General features: G+C 42.0%; 1 protein-coding gene across 1 annotated transcript in view; it reads left to right on the top strand.

Annotated features, from left to right (window-relative positions):
* Positions 1-17,295: 17,295 nt before the first annotated feature.
* Positions 17,296-23,796, top strand: part of LOC308301406 (cingulin-like) — an 82,248-nt gene continuing 75,747 nt past the window's right edge. Inside the window, exon 1 of the mRNA XM_080745386.1 lies at positions 17,296-17,426. The gene's annotated coding sequence lies outside the window, so the exon portion shown is untranslated. The remainder of the gene's footprint in view (positions 17,427-23,796) is intronic.

The raw sequence follows: 23,796 nt of genomic DNA on the forward strand, positions 1-23,796 counted from the left end.
ATTCTTAATGGGATTTTCTAATGGGATTTTCTATCAGAATCCTAAAGGATATAAAATGTCTTATTCAAATAGGGCCAAACACCCATTACTATTAACAGGAGCTGTGGCGCAGAGGATCAGCACACGACTCATGCATCGGAGATAGTAAGTTCGAATCTCACTCACTATGTCAATGATAATGTCACAATCTAATACTGTATGTCTAAACACTCAGACGATACGGAGAAGATGTTCAACGCATATGTGTGAGTCCGGCCTTAAAATGAAAGCATTAGTTGTTGGCCTTATACACAAAATAAATTATAGCAGTGATTCCTTCAGATTTGTATGTTATCAGTGAAACAAATGACTCATATTAGCGCTGCCACACAAGAATCAGTATTGTTTTCTTTTTCTTCATAAAACATGTAAATAAAAAAAGAAGGTGCCACAACGGGCACCTTCCTGCAACCCCCTTTGGGTCACGACCAGGCGTGTAGTTGCCTGGATTATTCATGAAGCTTTCCCGGAACAGAAAGATCCCATGATTGTCCGCTAGTTGTGCTGTTTTCCCCCCGCGGGGTACCAAAAAGAATATTTCTCCATTGGACCCCAGTCATTTCCCCCTTTGATTTTCTAACCTTAAACATCGTCATCAATACTTTATGGTTAATGTCGCTAGTAAAAAAACTACCTTTCAATCACCATGATATGCGTTTTGTGCAAATATGGTCCCATGTATGTTAAAATTGATGATAAAGTTGCGGGTGGCGTGGACAACTAAACTGATACCAGCCGGCTGTGTTCTTCTTCGTGTGCTTTATTTCGGGAGGCTCAACACCACATTCTCCCATGTATCCCTGTGGTTTGACTGTACTACTGTTAATAATCATGTTAATGAAGTATTCAGTCAGTCAATCAATCAATCAATCAATCAATCAATCAATCAATCAATCAATTAATCAATTAATCAATCAATCAATGATGATGTCAGCCCTAGGGAAAGTTTGTTTTAACAACATCATTCAAACTAGGATCATTCAAACATGAGGTGGAAATGAGGTTCAAGGATTGTTATTACTGTATATCAACCTGTGAGACGCAATGTGACTTTGTGATGGACATTGTATGTATGGACATTGCCACATACATACAAACTGAATATCTATTCACTGTACTGGCTTTATACAATACATGCATCAATGCGGTATGGTCCAAGTCTATTCACTGTACTGTATACTGGCTGTACTGTATACAGGCATCAATGCAGCATGATCTATCTCTATCCTATGTTTTGGATTTCAATAATTGGGTCTTATCAGTACATTCAGTGTTTTATTGCACATTACATTAACCAAATAAGAACACTTTGTCTAGACACATTGATTACACACAAGTGAAATTGGCTCGGGCAGATTGTGTCTCATTTCCACTACAATAGCTAAATGAGCCGGGCCGTGATGTACGTACGTGCAACCTATTTCACGGATTCTGGGTCTGTTTACAGGCTCAGTTTCGGATAAGGTTCTCAGAACTTCCTTTGGCACATGCCATGAGGTACTTTAATCTAGCTCTGGTCCATTGCGTTAGAAGCAGTTCTCCTTAAAGGTGATACACCATGCATTTAAAAAGTATTTAGGTCATATTGTTTATGTCCCAAAAACGTTTTTCAAAAGGTTTGAGGCTAAATTACCACTCCTGAATAGAGAGCCTCTCATTTTTGAATGGCTCTCAGATCATTTTCAGCACCACCTTTGGCCTGAACTGCGCCACCCCCCCCCCCCCCCCCCCTGGACAGCCTGTTTTGAGAACCCGTGGGATGCTTTTAAACTCCACCTTCCCAAAACCAGAGAAAGACACAACGGTCTGAAATGGGACTTTGGGGATAGAAGGTGCTAGCTAGTGGGACCCCCAAAAAAGGTTTTAAAATAGGAAAAGTTAAATTTCATGGTGTATCACCTTTAACGCTATGAGAGACTTTTCAACCAGAAGCGCAGCCTCTAGTAACAATTAAAGAAGACACTTTCACATCAGCATGTTTGTGTGATCATTGGATTGTTGTGTCAATAACAAGCAAGTGGTCAGACTGGTCACAAGTAAGATGACCTGCCTTACCTTACCCATCAAAAGTGTTTAAAAAAAGAAAGGTTGATGCCAAATGCCGGGTTTTCAACAAAAATTGGACTGCTAAGTATTTATTTACTGAAGTCGGAGGTAAAGCTGTGTGTTTATTTTGCGGTTAGCACATCTTGCGGGGAGCACTGCCTTTTGGCCCGGCTCTCCACAATATCTTCTGTTGTTCATATGGCCCCATGGAAAAATAATTGCCCACCCCTGTGCTAAACAGTATAAGATAAGCTTTTTGGAATTAGTATTTTTGCTTATTGTACATGATATGCTGTATTATGCCATGGGGACACAAATGACCCAAATACACTTTTCGGGCAGAAAAGAAAATATTCCACCGGAAGGAAAACATTTTTAGCTACTCCACTGCACCCCCTACAGATCTTGGCAATAGAAGTACTCCATTGACCAGATATTCTTTTTTTAAAGATCTTTGGGCTTTTATGCCATTATTGGATAGGACAGTAGGCTGACAGGTAATGGGGGAAGAGATGGGGAGTGACATGCGGCAGAGGTCGCCCGGATCGGGAATCAATCCGGCGACGCGGTCAGGCATCAATGCCTATGTGGCAATGCTCATGTGGTATGCGCCTGGACCATAATAAAGTGGAGAGGCTGCGCTATCTGGGTTATGCGGGCAATGGAGGTTTCAGGTTATGTGGGTTGCCCTTTAGAGACAAGAAGAGCGATCGGTCTGTGTTTCCATGTTATACATGAATAATGGTGTTGATGAACTCTGTGAATTGTTGAAGTTGTGGTGGGCAGTGCTGTGTACACGACACTAGACCACAGATTAATACTTAAACAGGGTTTTCATTTAGCAGCTTATGTTACGTATGTGAACTACATGAACTGTTGTTACTGTATACTCACACACTGCGAGAGTGGAAATAACGTACGCTTTTATATCATGATTGCCAGTTATGCAAGTCGATTCAACACCAATAGGCTCTTTGCATAACTAGTTTATTTTTTCCAGCTTTTTGACTTTATTTGGCTTCAGCCCCTAAAGCCTATGCATGCATTAAGCCGGGCCTGGAAGCTAGCTATATGGCAGACTGAACCGAACAGCAAACATATTATGCTAACCTTTTGAAAACTCCAATTTGGGAATTCCATGTTCAGCAGTGGTTTCCAAACCTTTTAGCTCGAGACCCCTGGTACCCAAGCAGCGGTGGAAAAAGTACTCATGTCATGTGTTTAACTTAAGTAAAAGTATCAATACAATGAAGAAATATTCTGTTACAACTACAGTATAAGTCATCAAAAAAGAAAAAAGTGATCCAGGCACTCAGGTTTAAAAGGGAGGAACAGCTTTATTTCATTGTGTTAAAAACCGACATGTTTCGACCAGAAACTGGTCATCATCAGGGCGTGTACTGAAGAGATACAAGCGAACACACTCTATATAAACTGGGACGAGGCAATCAGCAAGTGTCAATTGAGGTGGGGCCTAATTGTGTAATTACATGCATGAAAATCAACACACCTGCGTGTCAGACCAAGATGTCCATGAATCAAGTAGATATTATAGAGTAGAACAAAAAACAAAAAGGCCTCAGTAAATTTACACAAATACAAAACAAAATACATAACAATAGAGAATACCAAATCATCAACAGTTGTTACAAATAAAGAAAATAAAGAACAGATCCAGTCATAAAAAAACACATTAAATCAATGTGAATCCAGAAAGATTTCCTCTGGTTCAACTTCCTTAGGCGATCGCTCCCTCTTGTGAGTGGTTTTATGTGTTCAATGCCTGTAATGCGTAGGAGAGTGTCATTATTGATGTGGCATTGATTAAAGTGTCTGGCTATGGGGTAGTTAAAGTTATTAGTGTGAATAGCATATTTGTGTTCAGCCAGACGATCACGGAGGCGGCGCTTATTCCTGCCAACATAAAAAAAAACTTTGGAGCATGTGCATGTGAGACGATAAATAACATGAGTGGTATTACAATTAATAAAGTCGTTAATTTTGTATATTTTCTGTGTTTTCAAATCAGTAAATGTTTTTGACTGTAAAACATTGGCACAATGAGGACAGTTCATGCATTTAAACATACCAATGGGTTTGTTAAGCCATGTCTCCTTTTTAATAGGAGCTAAATGGCTGTGCATCAGTTTATCTCGTAAGGTGCGCTCTTCTAAAAGAAAATACAGGGGGTTCTGGAAACACATCTCTGAGGGTGGGGTCGCTCTCAATGATAGCCCAATTCGTTTTTATAATGTGTTGTACATTAGAAGCCACAGTACTGTACTGGCTAACAAAGAAAGGACAGGACTGTAAAGTAGCGGGCCTCCGTTTCTTTTTGGATAATAAAGAGGCTCGATCAATACCGTAGGCTCTGTTACGTGCCTGAGTCACACAGCCCGATTTATAACCTCTCTCATTAAATCTGTTGGTCATATCAGTTGCTTTTTGTTCAAAATCAACAGGTCATATACAGCAGAAGTATTCAAAAAGTACTTGAGTGAAAGTACTAAAGTATCAACAAAAGAATATACTTAAATCACTCAGGATACGTCCCAGGTGCATCCATGCAATGTTTTTTTTTTTTTTTTGTTATAGTTATTCTATTTATAGTGACTCATCATAGGAATAGTCTGGTGACCACCGGAGAGACGGGTGACAGCCGGAATGTAGACGGCACCCGTGAACAGTATGGGTTGGTGCCCCGGCCGTGAGGAAGAAGCCCAAAAAAACCACGGTTAGGCCTTTAGAAGGGCCTAAACATCTTCAAATGTGTTTTCACTTTTCCCCCATAGATGGCGCCACAAACACAAGCTAATTGCACTATATGTCATGCTATTTTCCCCCTGCAGCTTCCTTGGGTTCTGGAACCCACAGCCCTGAGTCGGCAACCTGGCCTGGCACCTGGCAGAGAATTATGAACAGTGGAGCACACCTTTCTAGTTTAAGTTCTGTCTCTGTGCGACACTGTGGTATGACAAAGTCTGCATTACTGGTTAATCCATTATCCAAAGAGGACTATATTGATATAGAGCAGGGTTCCCCAATAGGCGGCCTGCGGGCCATTTGCGGCCCGCAGGGTGCTACTGTCTGGCCCCCACCAAACCCAGTAATAATGGTGGTATAAGAGCAGCAACAACACTAGTATACCGTTGTTGTCGGGTGGAAACCTTGTATCTCCATATTTGTATGTTCTTTCACAAAGTAAAGTCCTGCTTCATCATACAAGGCCGTCGCACAAAAGTACTGAAAACAGCAGATCTACAAGCACACAACGCCTCGCATCGCGAGGCGTTGTGTGCTTGTACATCGGCTGTTTTCACTAGTTTAAATCATTTTTAAAATGATAAATGCAAAACGAACGGTTTTGGACATACAAGATTTTCACCCGTCAATGACGATATCTGAACTGTCGCTGGAGTAGCGGGAACGCCACCGTCGCCCCCTGCAATGTTGTGGCCCTCGGCTTGGTACCCTAGACATAATTTGGCCCTTGGGGAAAACTAATTGGAGAACCCTGTCTTTACTTTACCCTAGAGTAAAGACAATTTACATCAAAATATGAATGTTAAAATATAATAATGTTGAATAAAATCTTCTTTTTAAACTGGCGATGTGTGCTTGAACTTAACCAGACAGGCTCTAATATATTGTAATGAGTCTCCCATGCAGTGTTGCCAGATCACAGTGACAGCTTCCAGCCCAATCACAACCTAAAAACCGCCTAATCCAGAAACCAGCCCAAATCGGCCATAACCATATAAAAGCGCAAAACCATTATATATGAAACAGACAACACTGCCTAAGCTTCATATATCCATCAAATAACCTCAATATAGATAAAGAGGCTTAAAGAGGCTAACCACAGACAGAGTGCAGAGAAAAAGTACAATCAGAGAACCAAAAGCAACACCTCTGGTGTTGTAGCCAAAACAAAATAGCCCACTGCCATGAAATGTAAGATACAAACAATCCAAAATGTAAAAACTAGCACACTCTCTCTCTCGCACACGGTGCGGCTGCTCGCGCACAAGCTCACACACACACACACACACACACACACACACACACACACACACACACACACACACACACACACACACACACACACACAGTGACACAGAAATGACCTTACCTTCATGCAGAATCGATATCTTTATGAAGTTGGAGATTCTTTTTGTTGTTTTCGTCTTCTTCTTTTTTTGTTTTTTTTTTGTTTTTTAGTTTTTTGTTTTAAACGAACTATATCCAGTCTCTCTGCAAGCCAGGGCAGTTGGCTAATAACAATTGCAGTCTCTCTTCAAGCCAGGGCAGTTGGCTAATAACAATTGCAGTCTCTCTGCAAGCCAGGGCAGCTGGCTAATAACAATTGCAGTCTCTCTTCGCCAGCGCAGCTGGCTAATAAATCAATTGCAGTCTCTCTTCGCCAGGGCAGCTGGCTAATAACAATTGCAGTCTCTCTGCAAGCCAGGGCAGCTGGCTAATAACAATTGCAGTCTCTCTTCGCCAGGGCAGCTGGCTAATAACAATATGCAGTCTCTCTGCAAGCCAGGGCAGCTGGCTAATAACAATATGCAGTCTCTCTTCGCCAGGGCAGCTGGCTAATAACAATATGCAGTCTCTCTTCAAGCCAGGGCAGCTGGCTAATAACAATATGCAGTCTCTCTGCAAGCCAGGTCAGTCAGCTGGCTAATAACTATATACAGTCTCTCTGCAAGCCAGATCAGCTGGCTAATACATGGATGAATTAAACCTTCCCAACAGCCGGCGGGGAGGTTTGAAAGTAGCGCACGTCAATCCATTCCTGCTCAGTCCAAAGCGTATATGCATGAGGCTGTTTAGGAGCGGTAGTCCCATGCGATTTCTTGTGTCATTCTTAAGCAGTGCCACCTGAGAAAATGCTCTCTCAACATGAGCATTAGATATGGGCAGAGTCAGCAATCTGATAACACCCAGTGCTAAATCTTTGAAACACTGGTTTCCTCCTGCATCTTTGAATGCTTCAACTTCCACCCAAAACGCGTCCACTGCTTTATCACTTGAGAATCCTGCTGTTGCCACGTTTCTCCACTGGCACTCTAATGTGTCGATAGGGCATGAAAAGAACTCTGTTGGCAAATCTCTAACTCTGGGCCTGTCTATGGTAGACGTCACAGTTTTGGGGCAAAACAACTCCAGTTTTTGTAGCATTTCCATTGAGGCAGGCAGGCGCATCTGATACTGCACCAGCAGTTCTTTCAGGAAATCAAAACACCGCGCATAGATTCTGTCCTTCGATTCTGGGGGCAGTTTGCTTTTTTCCATCATCTGTTGGAATGTAGTACCCATGTCTGCATCCTGGGGTGAGAGGTAGACACTGGACGATTTCAAATCCAGTTCAAGGAGACGCCTGTCATTGTTCATGCGCAACACACTCGGCTTGATAGCTCTCCTCAATGTAGACATATACAGTCTCTCAAGATCCCGAAACACAGTGAGTCTCCTGTTTCCAACTGGAAGAATTTGTTCACCGTTTTTATTTCAATCAACACTGGCTTGAGAAAGTGCAAGTACAGACTATTTGACTGGTCACTGTACATTTCATGCAGTAACCTGGCTGCATAGCAGTGCTCTGCGGTGGCTACCAAACCGAAGTGTAGCTTCAGTGCGTCTTCTTGAGCTACAATGCGGTCAATGCAATCTGACATAACTAACCAACGTGTTGAGCTGGGTGATATCATGTTCAGTGGAGACTCTCCGTCACATATGGTCTCATAGACGTTCTTGTAGTCGGTCTTGCGTTTTGATGAATGACAAAACCAGTTGTATGTTTCTCTTATCATATATTCAATGTTGCTTGGCAGTAGCTGCATGGCTGCTTTGGCAACGATGTCTAGTGAGTGGCATACACAGCGGATAAGCTGTAAGCTTGGCTGCTTTTCTTTGAGTAGCGTGTACACAGAGTGATTTCTTCCGACCATGACACTTGCCCCATCAGTAGCAATCCCCACCATATTTCGTATGTCCAGGCCACACTCTATGAGGAACTTAACGATTGCATCTGATATGCCTATTGCATTAGCATCAATAATCTCCACTAGCCCCAGGTAGGTGCTGATGAATTTTTCGTGTTTCAGTGACCGGTACTTCACACATATACACAGCAGTTTAGTCACTGATACATCTGTTGTTTCGTCCAGATACAGAGAGTATGGAGACTCACCAATGTCACTCCTTAGCTCTTCTATGAAGTGTGGTGCCAGAACAGACTTAATTACTGCAGTGCATTTGGTCCTGTGCATTTGGAAATCCCCTAGTTCATCCTCTAGTCTAGGATATCAGATAGGTCGTCGACAGCATTAATGGACGTGTGGCTTGCAATATAAGCTGCAATCCTAAGCTCACAACGTTTTTGATCATCATTAATAGTGCCTGATGGGTCAGCGATGACTGGTACCGTGAAGGACTTGACACTGGGCAGACACCGGGACTGGTGCTTCTTTGTCTGGCCATGCTCTTTTAAATCATTATAGTGTGCTCTTAATTCTGTGTTGCAATATTTGCACCGAGCTTTTGTTTCATCATTTGGGACAGGGGCGATCCACGCTTTTAGCGCGGTATCCAACTCCCACTCCTTTCTGTACGTCTTCTTGTATTTTCCCCACTTCGGCATCACGACTGAATCAATTTGTCGACTTACATGCGGTTGAAATGTTCTTGAAATGAGTAGACCGATGTCAGCAAGTCAACAACAATACTGTCACTGTCCAGAATCAGCTGCTGTTTTCTTCCTCCTGACAATAAATTTCCCCCCAAGGCCCGGCGCAGCGCGAAGAACAGGTGACTCCGCCCTACCTACTATGCCAGAGCTGTTATTGGATCAAATCGGGCGCGTTTGTAAATACAGCACTGAACGCACTGGCCAATACAAACGAATACATGAGTGCGGTTGGTGTGAGCATTTTCGAACGCACCCCTGGTCTTGGGCGGATACAGATAGTGGAAGTGGCCGGATACAATAGGCAGGGGCAGGGCTTTAGACCGGATTTGAGAACTGAGCAGTCGTACTGCGCGATGTATGATGACTCGAGGCTAATAATAACCCGCCGGAAACGTTCAAACCAGCCCAAATTTTATGTCCCCGCCCAAGGCCATTTCTTCCAGCCCAACGACTTTTAAAATAGCCCAATTGGGCGGAAAACCGCCCAATCTGGCAACACTGCTCCCATGTGGATTTCTCACTTCATTTGGCCATGAAAGTGAATGGGCATGGCACGAGTGTGGTCATTTCCTGGATTTAATCACGTATGCCATATTTTATTCTTTGAACGTTTTTGAAAACTCTAAAAATTGCCACTCTCATTATAACACGTCGAATTGCAATGAATGAATGAATGGATGGATGAATGGATGAATTAATTGATTAACTAATTAATAGATTAATTAATTAATTCATTCATTCATTCATTAGTGGATAAATGAATGATATGATAGCATCTAAAAAAAAACAACAACAATGTGATATTATTGTCACAATACTGATATTCAGGTATTTGCTCACACAAAGTGTGATATTTGTTTGTGTCCGTATTGCTCAGCCCGGCCCTGGTACCAATATTATATTTAGGATATTATATTGTATTTTAGACTGAGGATTGCAAACTGGAGGTGATGTGGAAACGTCCATTCCTCAAGAATCGCGCTGCAGAGGTATACTGTCTGATGCCAGGACAGAGAGCATGTCACATCCGGTGGTGGAAAGTAACTAAGTAGCCTACATTTGCTCAAGTACTGTACTTTTACTCCACTATAATTATTTGACAACTTTAGTTACTTGTTACAGTTTAGGCATTTAGCAGACTTATTTAATCCAAAGTGACTTACAATAAGCAGGTAATCAATATAATAAGCAAGATAATATGTCAGTACATCAACAACAATATAACAATGCATAGGAATATCCATCCATCCATCCGAAAAAAAAAAGAGTTGGGCCAGAAGGCAAAGCTCTCTGTCTACCGTGCAATCTTCATTCCTGGGTCATGACCGAAAGTATAAGGTCGCGGGTGCAAGCGGCCGAAATGGGTTTCCTCAGACGGGTGGCTGGGTGGCTATCTCCCTTAGAGATAGGGTGAGAAGTTCAGTCACCCGAGAAAGACTTGGAGTAGAACCGCTGCTCCTACACTTGGAAAGGAGTCAGCTTAGGTGGTTCGGGAATCTAGTACGTTCCTAGGAAGGTCCTCGATGCACGTCCCACTGGGAGGAGACCCCGTGGCAGACCAAAGACCAGATGAAAGGACAATATCTCCAAAATGGCTTGGGAACGCCTCGGTATACTCCCTGAGGGAGTGAAGGAAGTTGCTCAGGATAAGGAAATCTGGAAGTCTCAGTTGGAACTGTTACCCCCGCGACCCGATTCCGGATAAGCGGTTGAAGATGGATGGATGGATAGGAATATCAATCTAGAAAAAAAAATGACATAGGTAGACCACGCATGTATGCTAAACTAAGCTAAGAGAATAATTGCTGACCCCTCTCATGTCCTTCACTCCTTCAGAATATGAACTGCTACCCTCTGGTAGACGTTATAGAGTCCCAGTTAAAAACAAGAAAAGACATCTGAACAGATACAAATATTCATTCATTCCCATATCCATTACTCTGCTAAACTCAGGCCGTTAGTGGGGGTGATGACTCTAGTGCAATGTAATGTAATGTATGCACTTGACCTGTATGTCAGCACTGTGTGTTGTGCACTATTCGTTGTAATTTGCTTGCTTTCTGTCTGTCTTGTCCTGTTGTATGTTATGTAGCAGCATGCATGTCCAAGACAAATTTCCCTCGGGACCAAATAAATTAATCTTGAATCTTGAATCTTGAATGGTCATTGAGGGAAGGGGAGTGTTACAGAAGTGCTATGGGTTTAGGTGGAGTCTGAAGAGGTGAGTCTTAAGTCCACGGCCGAAGCTAGGGAGTGAGTGAGTCTGTAGTTCTAAGTGCGACAGCTAGTTTATTCCACAGTTTGGGGGCCAGGAGGGCAAATTGTCCAGGACGAGTAGATTATTATTATTTTTTTACCTATAGCCTGGGCTGGGATCAGTACAGTTTTTCGGGTTTCTGATCCGGTCTGAAGCGGAATCAGCCTACGTCATGTTGTAGTCATCAGACCAGAAAGACCAAACCGGAAACAGTTTTAACCCCAAACAATTCCCCGCGCCCAAGGGCATCATTTTAGGGCCTACCCGATAAAACCTTTGATGCGGCGTAGTTTGGCTTATTTTTGGAAAAGTTTGTTTGGTATATCCATCTTTTAGTCCAACTCTTAGCGATTGGCCAACCAAGACTACTCTTCTCGAGCATTTAAATAGGGATTGGGGAAACAAACAGGGGGGGACCAAAACAAAGCGAGGCCACTTTTTCTGCTTGTTTCTGTTAGTGTTGATTTCGCCGACTAAAACTATGACGAAAAATGATTGTTGACTGCGTTTTTTTTCACTGACGAAAACAAAACGAAATAAAAACTAAGCTGTGATGACTAAAACTAAGACTTTTATATATTGACAATTTCGTCAACAAAATAAAAACTAGACTAAAACGTTAGGGAGAAGAGAGTCATTTTATGTTTGGTTGTTCTCAGGTGTTGCACTGCGATGCGTTGTGAGCTTGTAGATCTGCTATTTTCAGCACGCAATCAAGTGTAAAATCAGTCATTACGATGCCATCAAGGCCTGCCAAAATAAATTTTAGTTGACTAAATCAACCGTAGATTTAGTCACCTAAAATCTTATGATATTTAGTTGACTAAAATTTGACTAAAACTAGTGATGAGACGTTCGCGAACGAATCGAGTCTTTTGAATGGCTCTTTGAAATGAACGATGGGATTCGGTTCGCAGCAGGGAGCCGTAACAGCCGTTCCTTTCTAAGTTGTGGAAAAAGTACAAACTTTCTTTACATATGTAAAAGTACCAATACTGGAACGTGGTAATACTATACTCTGCCACAAGTAGAAGTTTGGAATTAAAATATCAACAATAGAAAATAGTCATTATGCAGAATGTCCCATTTCACAGTTTTTCCAATGTAGAAAATGTAGAAAAATCATTTGAAAATAGTGATCTATACATACTCACAATGCGTCGACGCATTGTGAGCTTGTAGATCGGCTATTTTCAAATGGCGGAAATGTAGCCTATATATGGCTGAAATGTATAGGGTTGAAGTGAATTTGTAATTATTATCAAAATCTACAAAGTAATTATAGTAACTAGTATGAGCCAGTCTTTTGAACGGCTCTTTGAAAGGAATGGATCCCACAGATCCGGCTCACTTCAAAGAACATTTTCAGGTGACTAAATTATGACTAAAAATAAAATAACATTTTATTCAAAAGACTATGACTAAAACTTAATCAAAATTTGCTGTCAAAAACAACATTGGTTTCTGTTTAGGCCACGCCTTGACCGGATCACACGGCCTGTTTAAAACTAATATCAGACTTTCCTCCGAGGTGGAAAAACTGGTGACGCGAGGTTACTAATTAACCTACCTTATCGATTTTGATTCGTTACAAAACCACTTCAGCCCATATACTTTGGGAATTTCAAAATAGCAGATCTACAAGCTCCCCACTAAGCACGCCGTCTAAAAGTGGTCTAATAGTGGTATAAATTTGAAAGTTTTTTAGTTGTCTAAACTTAGACTAGACGACTAATAGACTTCTAATAGTCGTCTAAATGTAGACGGTCTATATTTAGACGACTATTAGAAGTCTATTAGTCGTCTAGTCTAAGTTTAGACAACTAAAAAACTTTCAAATCTATACCACTATTAGACCACTTTTAGACGGCGTGCTCAGTGGGTCACAACGTAGATTTGCTATTTTGAAAGTGCCGAAGGACCTTTATGCATCTTATAGCCTACATTTGTAAACTTATAGTGAAGACGGGAGCAATAGGCCTATTCTGCAGCGACCAGGAGCTCAAATGGCCACGTGGCTAGACGGCTCTGATGAAGGCCACAATGTGAATCTATACCGGTCAATAATTCAGCACAAGGAGAAAGCAGAAACACATGTGGCGTCTGCTGCGCCATCCACTGCACTTTCTCCCATAGCTTAAAACTAACAAATGATAACTAGAAAGACATGAGGTAGGCTACATTGAGCTCCTCCTGTGCCTTCAATGCACCACAACACAATAACCATATGTCAACTATATGAATGTATTGACTCAATAACTGTATTTGTAGTCAATATATTATTTTTAGTAAGAAGAAGAAGAAGAAGAAGAAAAACACTCTACACTACATTTCTAGGAGCTTAAAATGTATATATTTTGAATTAACCACTTAAAGGAGCTACATAACTTTTTCTTGAAAAACGGATGCTAAAATAAAAATGTTTCGAAAATATTTTATAAAAAAATAAGCTTCATATGTGTTTCTATTCAAAAATTACCACAAAAAGCGTAAAATAATGATAAAATTATCATTTTGGCCATTGTCAGACCGACACTTTGTTTACATTCTAGTCTATAGACTAGGATGTAAACAAAGTGTCGGCCCTACAATGAAAAAGTTGACTATAGCTCCTTTAAGCCAACATAGTGAAAACACAAGCGTAATTTGATAGGGTTTTTGGGTTTTAAAAACCCAAGGGCCCCCCCCTAGTGGTGAAAATAAATTTTGTTTTTAATAGGCCTAAATAAAAATATACGCCCAATGCGCCCATATCTACATAAATTCATACTAGGATATTATATGTATTTAGTAATTTCCAATATATTAGGGGTAATCATTGTAGTTTGCGCTTAAATCGCGCAAAGACAACAGACCCGGGCCCCTTTGATCAGGGCCCCCTTGATCCGAAAACCCATGGGGAAAAAGGTCTAATTTCGCCACTGAGTGAAAACAATAAGCTCATAACCCATCATGGTGAGATGAGTTTGTGATCTTGTATATAATAAATCTCGTATACAATTAATACTATAACTCTTACACGTTGAATGTATTGGGTGATAACGGCTTAGGTCTACCATCCATAATTCACAGGGGAGATCAATAATTGCGTGTCTGTGGCAAAGAGGTGGCCTTTTTTAAATGTTCTTTTTTTACACATGAAATAGGTCCATTTGGTTCTCAAAGTTACAGACATGTTACGGTCATTCTTTATTGTTTTTCTGATAGTATTATTGTCTAGTTATCTTTTATGTCTGTGGCCAGTGGCGTCAGTTCAGAAAAAGGTAAGGTACTGGTGTCTTGCACGTGCGCAAAGACACCAGTCATGTTGCCATACCTTAGCAACAGGCATGATACATTTATTTTAAGAAGTACATTCTATTTGTTCCCCCCAAAATGTCTATGGTTTCTTGGGCTGGATATGGCAGCCTGGAACAGTTGTTCAAGTGCAGCTAAACCTGACATAATATAGTAAACGTGCCACAATTAACAATAATGAATTGCACCTGTGCAGCTGACCTGCGGAACCTGGGAATATACTATTCCGTCAAGATGGGGAGAATAAAAGTGTGGAGAATATGGGGCTGTTAAGTCTGACATCATTTTGTAGGCAGAGGAGAACTTTTGGGGGCAAAAGGCCCCAGCGCCTGTGAATCTTTACTATTTTTACTATTTACAAATTTTTCTTCTCTTTGTTGTTGAAAGGAAAGTGGTAGAATTATACTTTAGTCGTTATTTTTGTCTCGGATTTGTTGAAATAGCGAGGGACAGATATTGATAATAAATCTGCTTGGAGGTCACGGCTTAAAAGGCCCATAATTATAGGCTAATACCTTGTTAAATTTTGCATTTGTAGTTATTTTAATGTAATTTAACAACATAACCAGCACAGATAGACAATGAGACATTCATGGATTTATATAAGTAACTTGTATTCTCCCCCTGGACCCAGGGTATGGCAGCTGCATACCCCTGCCATACCCAATTGACGCCCCTGTCTGTGGCAAAAATGACATTTTGACAAAAATGCCCTGTTCACCACAAGCCAGCATGGCGATGAACCCTGATAATTCAACTGCAGGTGTTGGTTTGTTTACTGATGAGGCCAAGCTTAAAAGAGCAAAACTACATTTAAAATGATTAGCCTACTTATAACCTCCACTTTAGTCTTTAGTGCAGTCCTCCATGGACTGGACACTGTGAGTGTTGTTTTCGAGTCTATAATGTCTGATATAGTTTTGCATTGTCCTCTCATTTACTTCAATTCATCAAATATCTTTGGATTGGATCAGGAATGTGACAACAAAAAAAATGGTGTGATGTCATTTTGGGGGTGAAGTGAACTTTGCAGGCTACTATGAATGTGCGTTTAAAGATTAGAAATCACGCAGGCCTAATTGTACAGTTTTAATTCCCTAATAAATGATTGACACATTATGCAAAGCGGGGGCGCTATTATTCCAGTAATCCTATCACCGTCCTACACACGGTGGGCGGATCACTTTCCATCCCCACTCTGCAATCCTCCGTGTTCATTAGCTCTGAGAGACAGTGTTGCCATGTCCACTTATTATAAGCGACAAGGTGTTTTCTAAACTTGTTTGATTGATTGAAGACTTTATAAGAAGTTTGCATAGGAAAAGGTACAGTTTCATGACCGTACAGTTCACTGGTACAAGGTCTACTAAAAGGAGATCCATGAAAAGACTAAGCTTATTTCCACAGGAAACCATTAAAGTATCTCTTTCTAAAGAAAGTTTCTAAAGTTTCTAAAGTTTCGTTTTATTTGGCTTGTTGCCTAAAGTTGTTCAAACCATGCAGTGGTTCTCAAACATGTTCATGTCTAAGGGTTAGGGTTAGGGTCTAAGGGTTAGGGTTAATGTGGGGGTTAGGGACCCCCACATTAATATGCTTTTTTTTTGAGTCAGGGACCTGTGTACCAGATTTATGCTGTTAAAATATTCCACATTTTGGCCGATTCTTTTTCAATATTATTTTTTAAAGTAGCAGATCTACAAGCTCACACCGCGTCCTGGCTGAACTTGAGTGATCTTGTTTTTATTAGCCAATGAGCTTGATTCAAGTAGTATAGTGTGGTCTATAGTCGCTTCTTTTAAGCCAGTGGTCCTCAAACTTCTCCATGTCAAAGATCCCCAAATTGACACGTATTATTATTAGCCTGTGGACGCCCATATTAAAAAGATATGCTAGGACTAGCAGTGATTTTTTTTTTTTTTATACTATTTTTATTTGAGTTTTGGGCATACCAAGGAATAATTTCACAGTTATAAACAACAGAATATAAAAAAGGCAGCGATATGGTACAATGAGTAATATAAGTAGTAATATTAAATAATAATATAAGTACAAATATAACATGAAAGAAAAACAGAAACAAACAAACAGTGACAAACAACATAGCAAACGACAAAACAAAAAACAGAACAGTAAATAAGACACTCTTACTCTCAGTCCTCCAACACGGATCGTGCCCTTTCTGTTATTCCCTCTGTTTACTAGCAGTGATTTTCAACCATTTTAATTTCAAGGTCCCCCTGCAGTTCGACAGGCTATACGGACCCCCATTTTGGCATTTCTATCTCTGGGACCCCAATTTATAAAATGTTAGGCAATGTCCATTTCTACACTCTCGTTACAGATCCATAAGGGTCCATTTGGTTCCTAACTATCATTTAGCTGGGGACCCCCTGGAACTCCCTCAAGGACCCCTGGGGGTCCCTAGTATCCCGGCTGTACCCACCTTGAGAACTAATGATTTAGGCTTTGTTTTCCTAGTAGACATTATTAGATATTGTAAAAATCTATATGTTTCTGCACTGTTTTCTTTTTTTTCCTGACTATCTACACTGTGTTCTACCCGTCTGTCTGATTGATTGATTGAAGACTTTATTAGAAGTTTGCATTTTTTGTCTGTTTTTTTTTTGTCTGTTTTGTCTGTCATTCAATGTTATATGAGATGCTTAAGTGGTTTCCTGTGTAAATAAGCCAAGTGCTTTCTAGGATCTCCTTTTAGTTGACCGTGTACCAGTGAACTGTACAGTCATGATGATGAAACTGTACGCCTTTCTATGCAAACTTCTAATCAAGTCTTCAATTCAATCAATCAAAGACCCCATTGCTTATTTTTCCCACGCAACCTGGCAACTGCCGCCGAGCGATCCGGCGGGTGTAACTTTCACCCAGGACGTTCAGAGTGTGAGACAAAGGTAACAGGTTGCAGCTCATCATTGAACCATGGACCTACAGTACGCTATAATGTAATGTGGCGAGGTGTCTTTTGATGGATTTATCATAGAGACCCGAGCCACCGCCCAGGCAGCGTTTTAAGGGACCGATCAGTCTCGGAGAAAACAAGTGGATTTTGCAGTTTGATCCAAAAAAGAAGAGGTATGTTTGTATGTTTCCGACTTTTGAGGAAATCCTAAACTATTATTCATCCTAACCTGCGCGATGGGAGATGATCTGACAGCCACCTGTTGGCATAAACCTCGTTTTGATGTGTCGTATAAATAAGACGATACACCCGGGGTACGGGTCTGCTTGTTACCGGATAATCAGATCATCTTTTAGTAGTGTTTATAATCCGTTTTCCTCATCATTAGCAACCAGCGAGAGTTTTTGCCCTGTGTTGCGCCGGAACTGGTGACCTGTCGAATTCTGTGACCTCCCTTGACTCCTTGGTATGTTTTAGGCAACTTAAGGCGAATCGTTTCCCCCACATTGCCGTCCTCAGATGTCCAGATCATCTCCTGTTCACAGCCGATTCGCGCGCGGACAGTTTGCAGACTTTGCAACGGGGGTCTGGGACTCTGGGTCACAGAATCCGATGGGTCACCAACTAGGCTGTGACCGTCTTTGGCTGGGTTAGCCCGCAGGAGCTAACGATCGATAGCTGGAGGAGTTTGTAATAAAGTCGTTGTTGTGAGATCAGATGTGCATCTTGTGGACTGTGGGCTGAATGAATGGATAGGCCTACAGACGCACCTCGCATTTAATAGGATCAAACTAAAGTGTCCTCCTCTGGCAGGTCTAAGAACCTGCGCTGCAAGTTTATTTATTTATTTATTTATTTATTTCCCCACACATCCATCTGACAGTTCGTCCATTCCAGGTGGGTTAGTAGGCTAATGTGTAATATTACACCCTGTCTGTGCTTTAATACCCACGGGTTGTGGGAGTTTTTTGTTAATTGTTATTATAAGTAAAAATAACTTTTATGTTCAACTTAAAATCACTGCCAGACAGAACCAATTGCTTTATTAACTTGTTGTAATAGCCCACTGCAAGTTATAGTATAGTTTAAAAGCTTGGCAATTAAAGATGCACTCTGTGTGTGTGTGTGTGTGTGTGTGTGTGTGTGTGTGTGTGTGTGTGTGTGTGTGTGTAATATTATAACAATGTTGTCATTTTGACCTATTGGTGGCACTAGAGCAGGGGTCTTCAATGTTTTTCAGGTCAAGAACCCCAGAGAGAGAGAGAGAGAGAGAGAGAGAGAGAGAGAGAGAGAGAGAGATGTCGACAGTTTAAACGTGATCTTTTCTATTAATAATGATGTTGGATTCATGTTAATCGGCTCTGTTTTACTAAACATAGTGAAGTTATATTGATGTAGTGATGTTGTATGCTATAGGGTGCTCCGGTGCCCACTTTGGGAAACCTCGCTCTACGTTCCTGCGGCATCTCACCCCTGATCCTAGTGCACCCTTTTTTTATGAATCTACTTGTTATTAGTTGTCATTACACACACATCCATGCCGGTTGTCCCACACAAGCCGCCGTAGTCTGCGAAACAGACCAACGGCGTATATACAGTACAGTTGTTACAGTATATGTCTCGGAAAATACTTTTCATTTGACACGTTTTCTTGACATTTAACCACTTAAACACTCATAAAATGGCAAACTTAACTGAAACCCTAACGGATCTAAAAGTTCACTGCGCGTAGAGCGGCTATTTGTGAATGTTCCCTCCAGAATAGGGATGCTACAGCCAGGGGCGTCACAAGGGGGGGAAAAGTGGGACTGAGTTACTAGGGCCCAAGGTGGAGCCTTAATTATTTTATACTTTAGTCATGAAAATGTGTGCAAATCTTTGAATGTATGTGTTTTTTAAGCAAACATTTGTAACTCAAATTCAGCTTATAGGGGGTCCCTGGAACTCAATATTTTGAGATGGGGGTCCGTGGCCAAATACATATTATTTTGGGGGTCCTTGACAGGAAAATGTTTGAGCACCACTGACACAGAAACATAGGTTTTTCCAAAAAAAAACCTTAGAAGAATTTGAAATATTCAAAGACTACAGCCGCGCTGTGAGCTTGTATATCTGCTATTTTTCAATAGTTAAAGCACACAATAATGCGTTCCCAGTGTAAATGGGTTAAACCCCCCCCCCCCCCCCCCCCCGATGAAGAACATTCATGGGGGGCCCGCAGTGAATAATCCTTGTACCCAGGGCCCAGAATTTGGTGCAACACCCCTGGCTACAGCGTTCAGGTGGTTATAAATAAAACAAAAACAAGTTCCTATCACAGAGATTAGACTCTTTGGTAACTCAGAGGAATCTGCTACAGAGGAAAGGTCATGGGTTTACTCAAATATCTGGGTTTTGCCTCTAGGGAGCGTGAATGCACACTCGGCAAGTATGGCATTATGCCCATTACATTCTGACATGGCTTGTGTACCACGGGACATTTTTGGGATGAAGGGCATGAAAAGGACCAGGTGTGCGTGCATGCGTGTGTGTGTGCGTGCGTGTCTGTGTGCGGCTTTGCGCTCACAAATGCGTGCATGTGTGACTGAGAGATGCAAAGCATCAGTTGAACCCCAGCATCCATGATCTTGGGGGAACATTTGCCAAAAATAGTTGTATAAGCTGTGAGGTTGTAGATCTGCTATATTTTTGGTAGATTCGGGGTAGTACATAACCAACTCGGGTTTGCTAAGTAAGTAAGTATACAAACATGGATTAAAGTCGCCACAACTGATTTCTGTCATATGGAAGTATGGGTCGATAATCGTTATTATCGTGATAAAAAACACTAATCGTATCGTGAAGATTTTAAATCATTGTGAAATTATCCTCCGTCATGCACTGGGATCAATTCACCCTTTAAAACCTCTATAATTGGTCAAGCGGACCTGGCAATAACATACTTGATACAGTCTTTACTCTTTTCTTTTCACTCTCTACCAAATCTCTTTGACAAAAAAACAGCCGATAGACAAGCTCACAGTGCGTAGGTGTGTGAATGTGGGAGAAGGAATTAAGGGCGGGGCAGCATTCATGCACTGTAGATGTGGTGCTAGTTGTATTTGGTGACACACTGACTGACGTCCCGCTTTGTTATGCCAATGTGCTGCCAAGAAGAAGAAGAAGCTGTGTGTGTGTGTGTGTGTGTGTGTGTGTGTGTGTGTGTGTGTGTGTGTGTGTGTGTGTGTGTGTGTGTGTGTGTGTGTGTGTGTGTGTGTGTGTGTGTGTGTGTGTGTGTGTGTGTGTGTGTGTGTGTGTGTGTGTGTGTGTGTGTGTGTGTGTGCGTGCCAGTGAAAGAGCAGCAGTATCTAGTTTACCCATGGAGTGGTGGGAGAGATGGGAAGTGTCTCATTTAAGTGATTAGGCCAGGGTTACCCAATAGGCGGCCATTTGCGGCCCGCGGGGGGCTACTGTCTGGCCCCCACCAACCTCAGTAATAATGGTGGTATAAGAGCAGCAACAACACTTGTATATCGTCATTGTCGGGTGGAAAACCTGTATCTCAAAATGTGTACGTTCTTTCGCAAAGTAAAGCTCTGCTTCATCAAACAAGGCCGTCGCACAAAAGTAGTGAAAACAGCAGATCTACAAGCACACAACGCCTCGCGGTGTGAGGCGATGTGTGCTTGTAGATCGGCTGTTTTCACTAGTTTAAATCATTTTTAAAATGATAAATGCAAAACTAACGGTTTTGGACATAGAAGATTTTCACCCCGACAACGACGATATCTGAACTGTCACTGGAGTAGCGGGAACACCACCGTCGCCCCCTGCAATGTTGTGGCCCTCGGCTTGGTACCCTAGGCATAATTTGGCCCTGGGGGAAAAACTAATTGGGGAACCCTGGAGTAGGCTCTATGCGTAGAGCCATATTGGAAATAAATTGGGCCTCTTCCTTATACTTTCTTCGCAGGTGTTGCCAATGATATAGTCTTGCGTGGCCAGACTGTTGCCTCCGCGATTTGCAAAATGCTCCCGGCATACAGTCTGGGAGACGGAATTCTAATGATGAGTGCGATATAAAGTGGATGTGACGTGCCCGCTCCCTTGGTGCAGTAGCGATAAGAAGTCCTACTGCAAGCGTTATGTCATCTTTCAATATTTCTTGGGTGTTATTTTGTCTTTCCCTGGTGTTGTTGGTGTTACTTCCATGATGTTTTCAAATGTTTTCTTAAACTATACACGCATAACAAGAATATGCCGCTCGACGGACTGTCTGTGCTAGAGTTTTTCTGTTATGTTTCCAATGGGACTACATTTCAGTGTAGCAGTGGCTACGTCCGATACTCGCCGTTTGGGAATTGTAGTTCCAGACTCTATATAGCATACGGAGTAGGGATGTGAAAAAAAATCGGAAATCGACGCGTCGATCGACTCACGCTCACCGCGACTCAAAAAGTACGAGTCGAAAAGTCGAAAAATATATATATTTTTTTATTTTTCAAAAGTTTTTCCCCCAAAAAAGGTTTTAATCGTTCAAAAACGTTATAAGCGTTAATGTTTTCCATATGTGAGAGGACCGTGTGTGTGTGTGTGTGTGTGTGTGTGTGTGTGTGTGTGTGTGTGTGTGTGTGTGTGTGTGTGTGTGTGTGTGTGTGTGTGTGTGTGTGTGTGTGTGTGTGTGTGTGTGTGTGTGTGTGTGTGTGTGTGTGTGTGTGTGTGTGTGTGTGTGTGTGTGTGTGTGTGTCGGAGACGAGTGCATGCCGCCTGCATGTGTTGTGCATTCGCATGCATGCGGCGCTAGTCAGGTCCGCGGAGTCGCGGACTACTGGTTGAGAAACACTGCTGGACCGTGCTGATGTGCGCGTCATAGCAGTGCGCGCTGACTTGCCTGACTGTATCTCTCCAAGAGTGTATGGCTCCTGCCTCTGCATGCACGCTTGACACGAAAGCTCGCTTGTTAATGGCAGCGTCGCCGTTGTGTGCGATGATCACAAACCACACTACTCGTCGTTAACGTTAATGCTACACACCGGGGATATATGAGAGCGAGCGGTCAGCGCTCCCGCACGTTCCATGGACTTATTGTCACTCCGCTTCTAGTCTCTAGAGAACAGACTCCATGCTAACAAGGAAGAGCAATTATGTATTATCATTATTATTAGGGCTTTGATGCAAGTTCTGATGGGTGCAGCATACGTTGTGTTGTTTAAAGTAATGCGCCGTTGTGCTGCTCTCCTCTCAGCTGCTGCTTAGCGAAAAAAAAAAGTGAAAAAAGTCGATCGACGCGTCGATTTTCGGCCGCGACGCGTCGATTCGCCAATAATGCGTCGATTAACATCCCTAATACGGAGATTGTGGAATAGTTGTCTGGCTACGCGAGACTATATGAATAGTATAGACAAATACACCAGTGTGTATTGGCTGACTGATGACTTAGCTACCCTAACCCAACGACGTTGCCTACATCACAGCGGACGTTCGGAAATACAAGTCAACTGAATCATTTCCAGACTGTGATGCAGAGAGACAAAACAAAGAGTAGAACGGAGCGAACGGGCTGGCACCCAGGCTATGATATGAAGGCTCTGTTCCATTCTGGTCATACAATGTCAGGGTGCTGATATGCATGTCAACTCACTGGAAACACTCTGCGGTCTTGTTGTCGCGTACCATATTGCAGAGGCAGCGGAAATAACCGTTCTACAAGCTCACAAAGCATTGTAGATCTGTCAATAACAAAACTTGTATTAACCGATTTAGTGCCATTCCCGAGAATACTCGTGAAAAGTACTCGAGTAGCCTGAGTGCCGATCCCGAGTATACTCGCAAAAAGTAATATATTACTGTAACGGCGGTTATCCTACCGGGTACAATGGCGGAAGGTTCCGAGCCGATCTCCGTCGCTGATTTCTCATCATCACGGATCCACAAGCACAAAATAGTAATCCCATAACATTGAGGCAGACGGGGAATCTCATCTTTAATGTCCATTATCTCAAAACAACACTTTCAAGTGGGAGGATGGCAATAGATGATCGCTAATAAAACACATGTTGAAAAGCTCAGTTCCGCCATTACACAACACCACGTGGACGATCGGCGTCATGACGTCATGACGCGATGACGTCAGACCGGAAGTGTTAACGCTATGGACTTCTGGCCTTCAAAATAAGAGACAGGCCGTTAATGGAGCCAATGAGAGGCACTCTGGACATTTTAATCCGTTAATCTCTGGGGCACAGAATGGGTTTTAATAAGAGTCTTGTGACTAAATAATAACTACATTCGATCCATTGGAATTGGAATGTAGTTCTCAAAATCTGCCCGAACCCGACCTGATTTGATCCCATGGGGGTTGTGTTTTCAGCTTCACTTGGCTGATTGACAAAAGCGCCCATTAATGTAGGGCTGTCACACATTATTACATAATCGTCTAATCGCAATTATTTGAGGTAATCGCAATTATTTTGCATAATCGTCATAATCGTTTCCATGTTGAGAAATGCTAAGTTACAAACACTTAGTTAAAAAAAGTAGTGGAAATAGCAGATCTACAAGCTC

The sequence above is a fragment of the Nannobrachium achirus genome (genome assembly GCF_963921795.1).
Source record: "Nannobrachium achirus genome assembly, chromosome: 2".
In the NCBI taxonomy this organism is placed as follows: Eukaryota; Metazoa; Chordata; class Actinopteri; order Myctophiformes; family Myctophidae; genus Nannobrachium; species Nannobrachium achirus.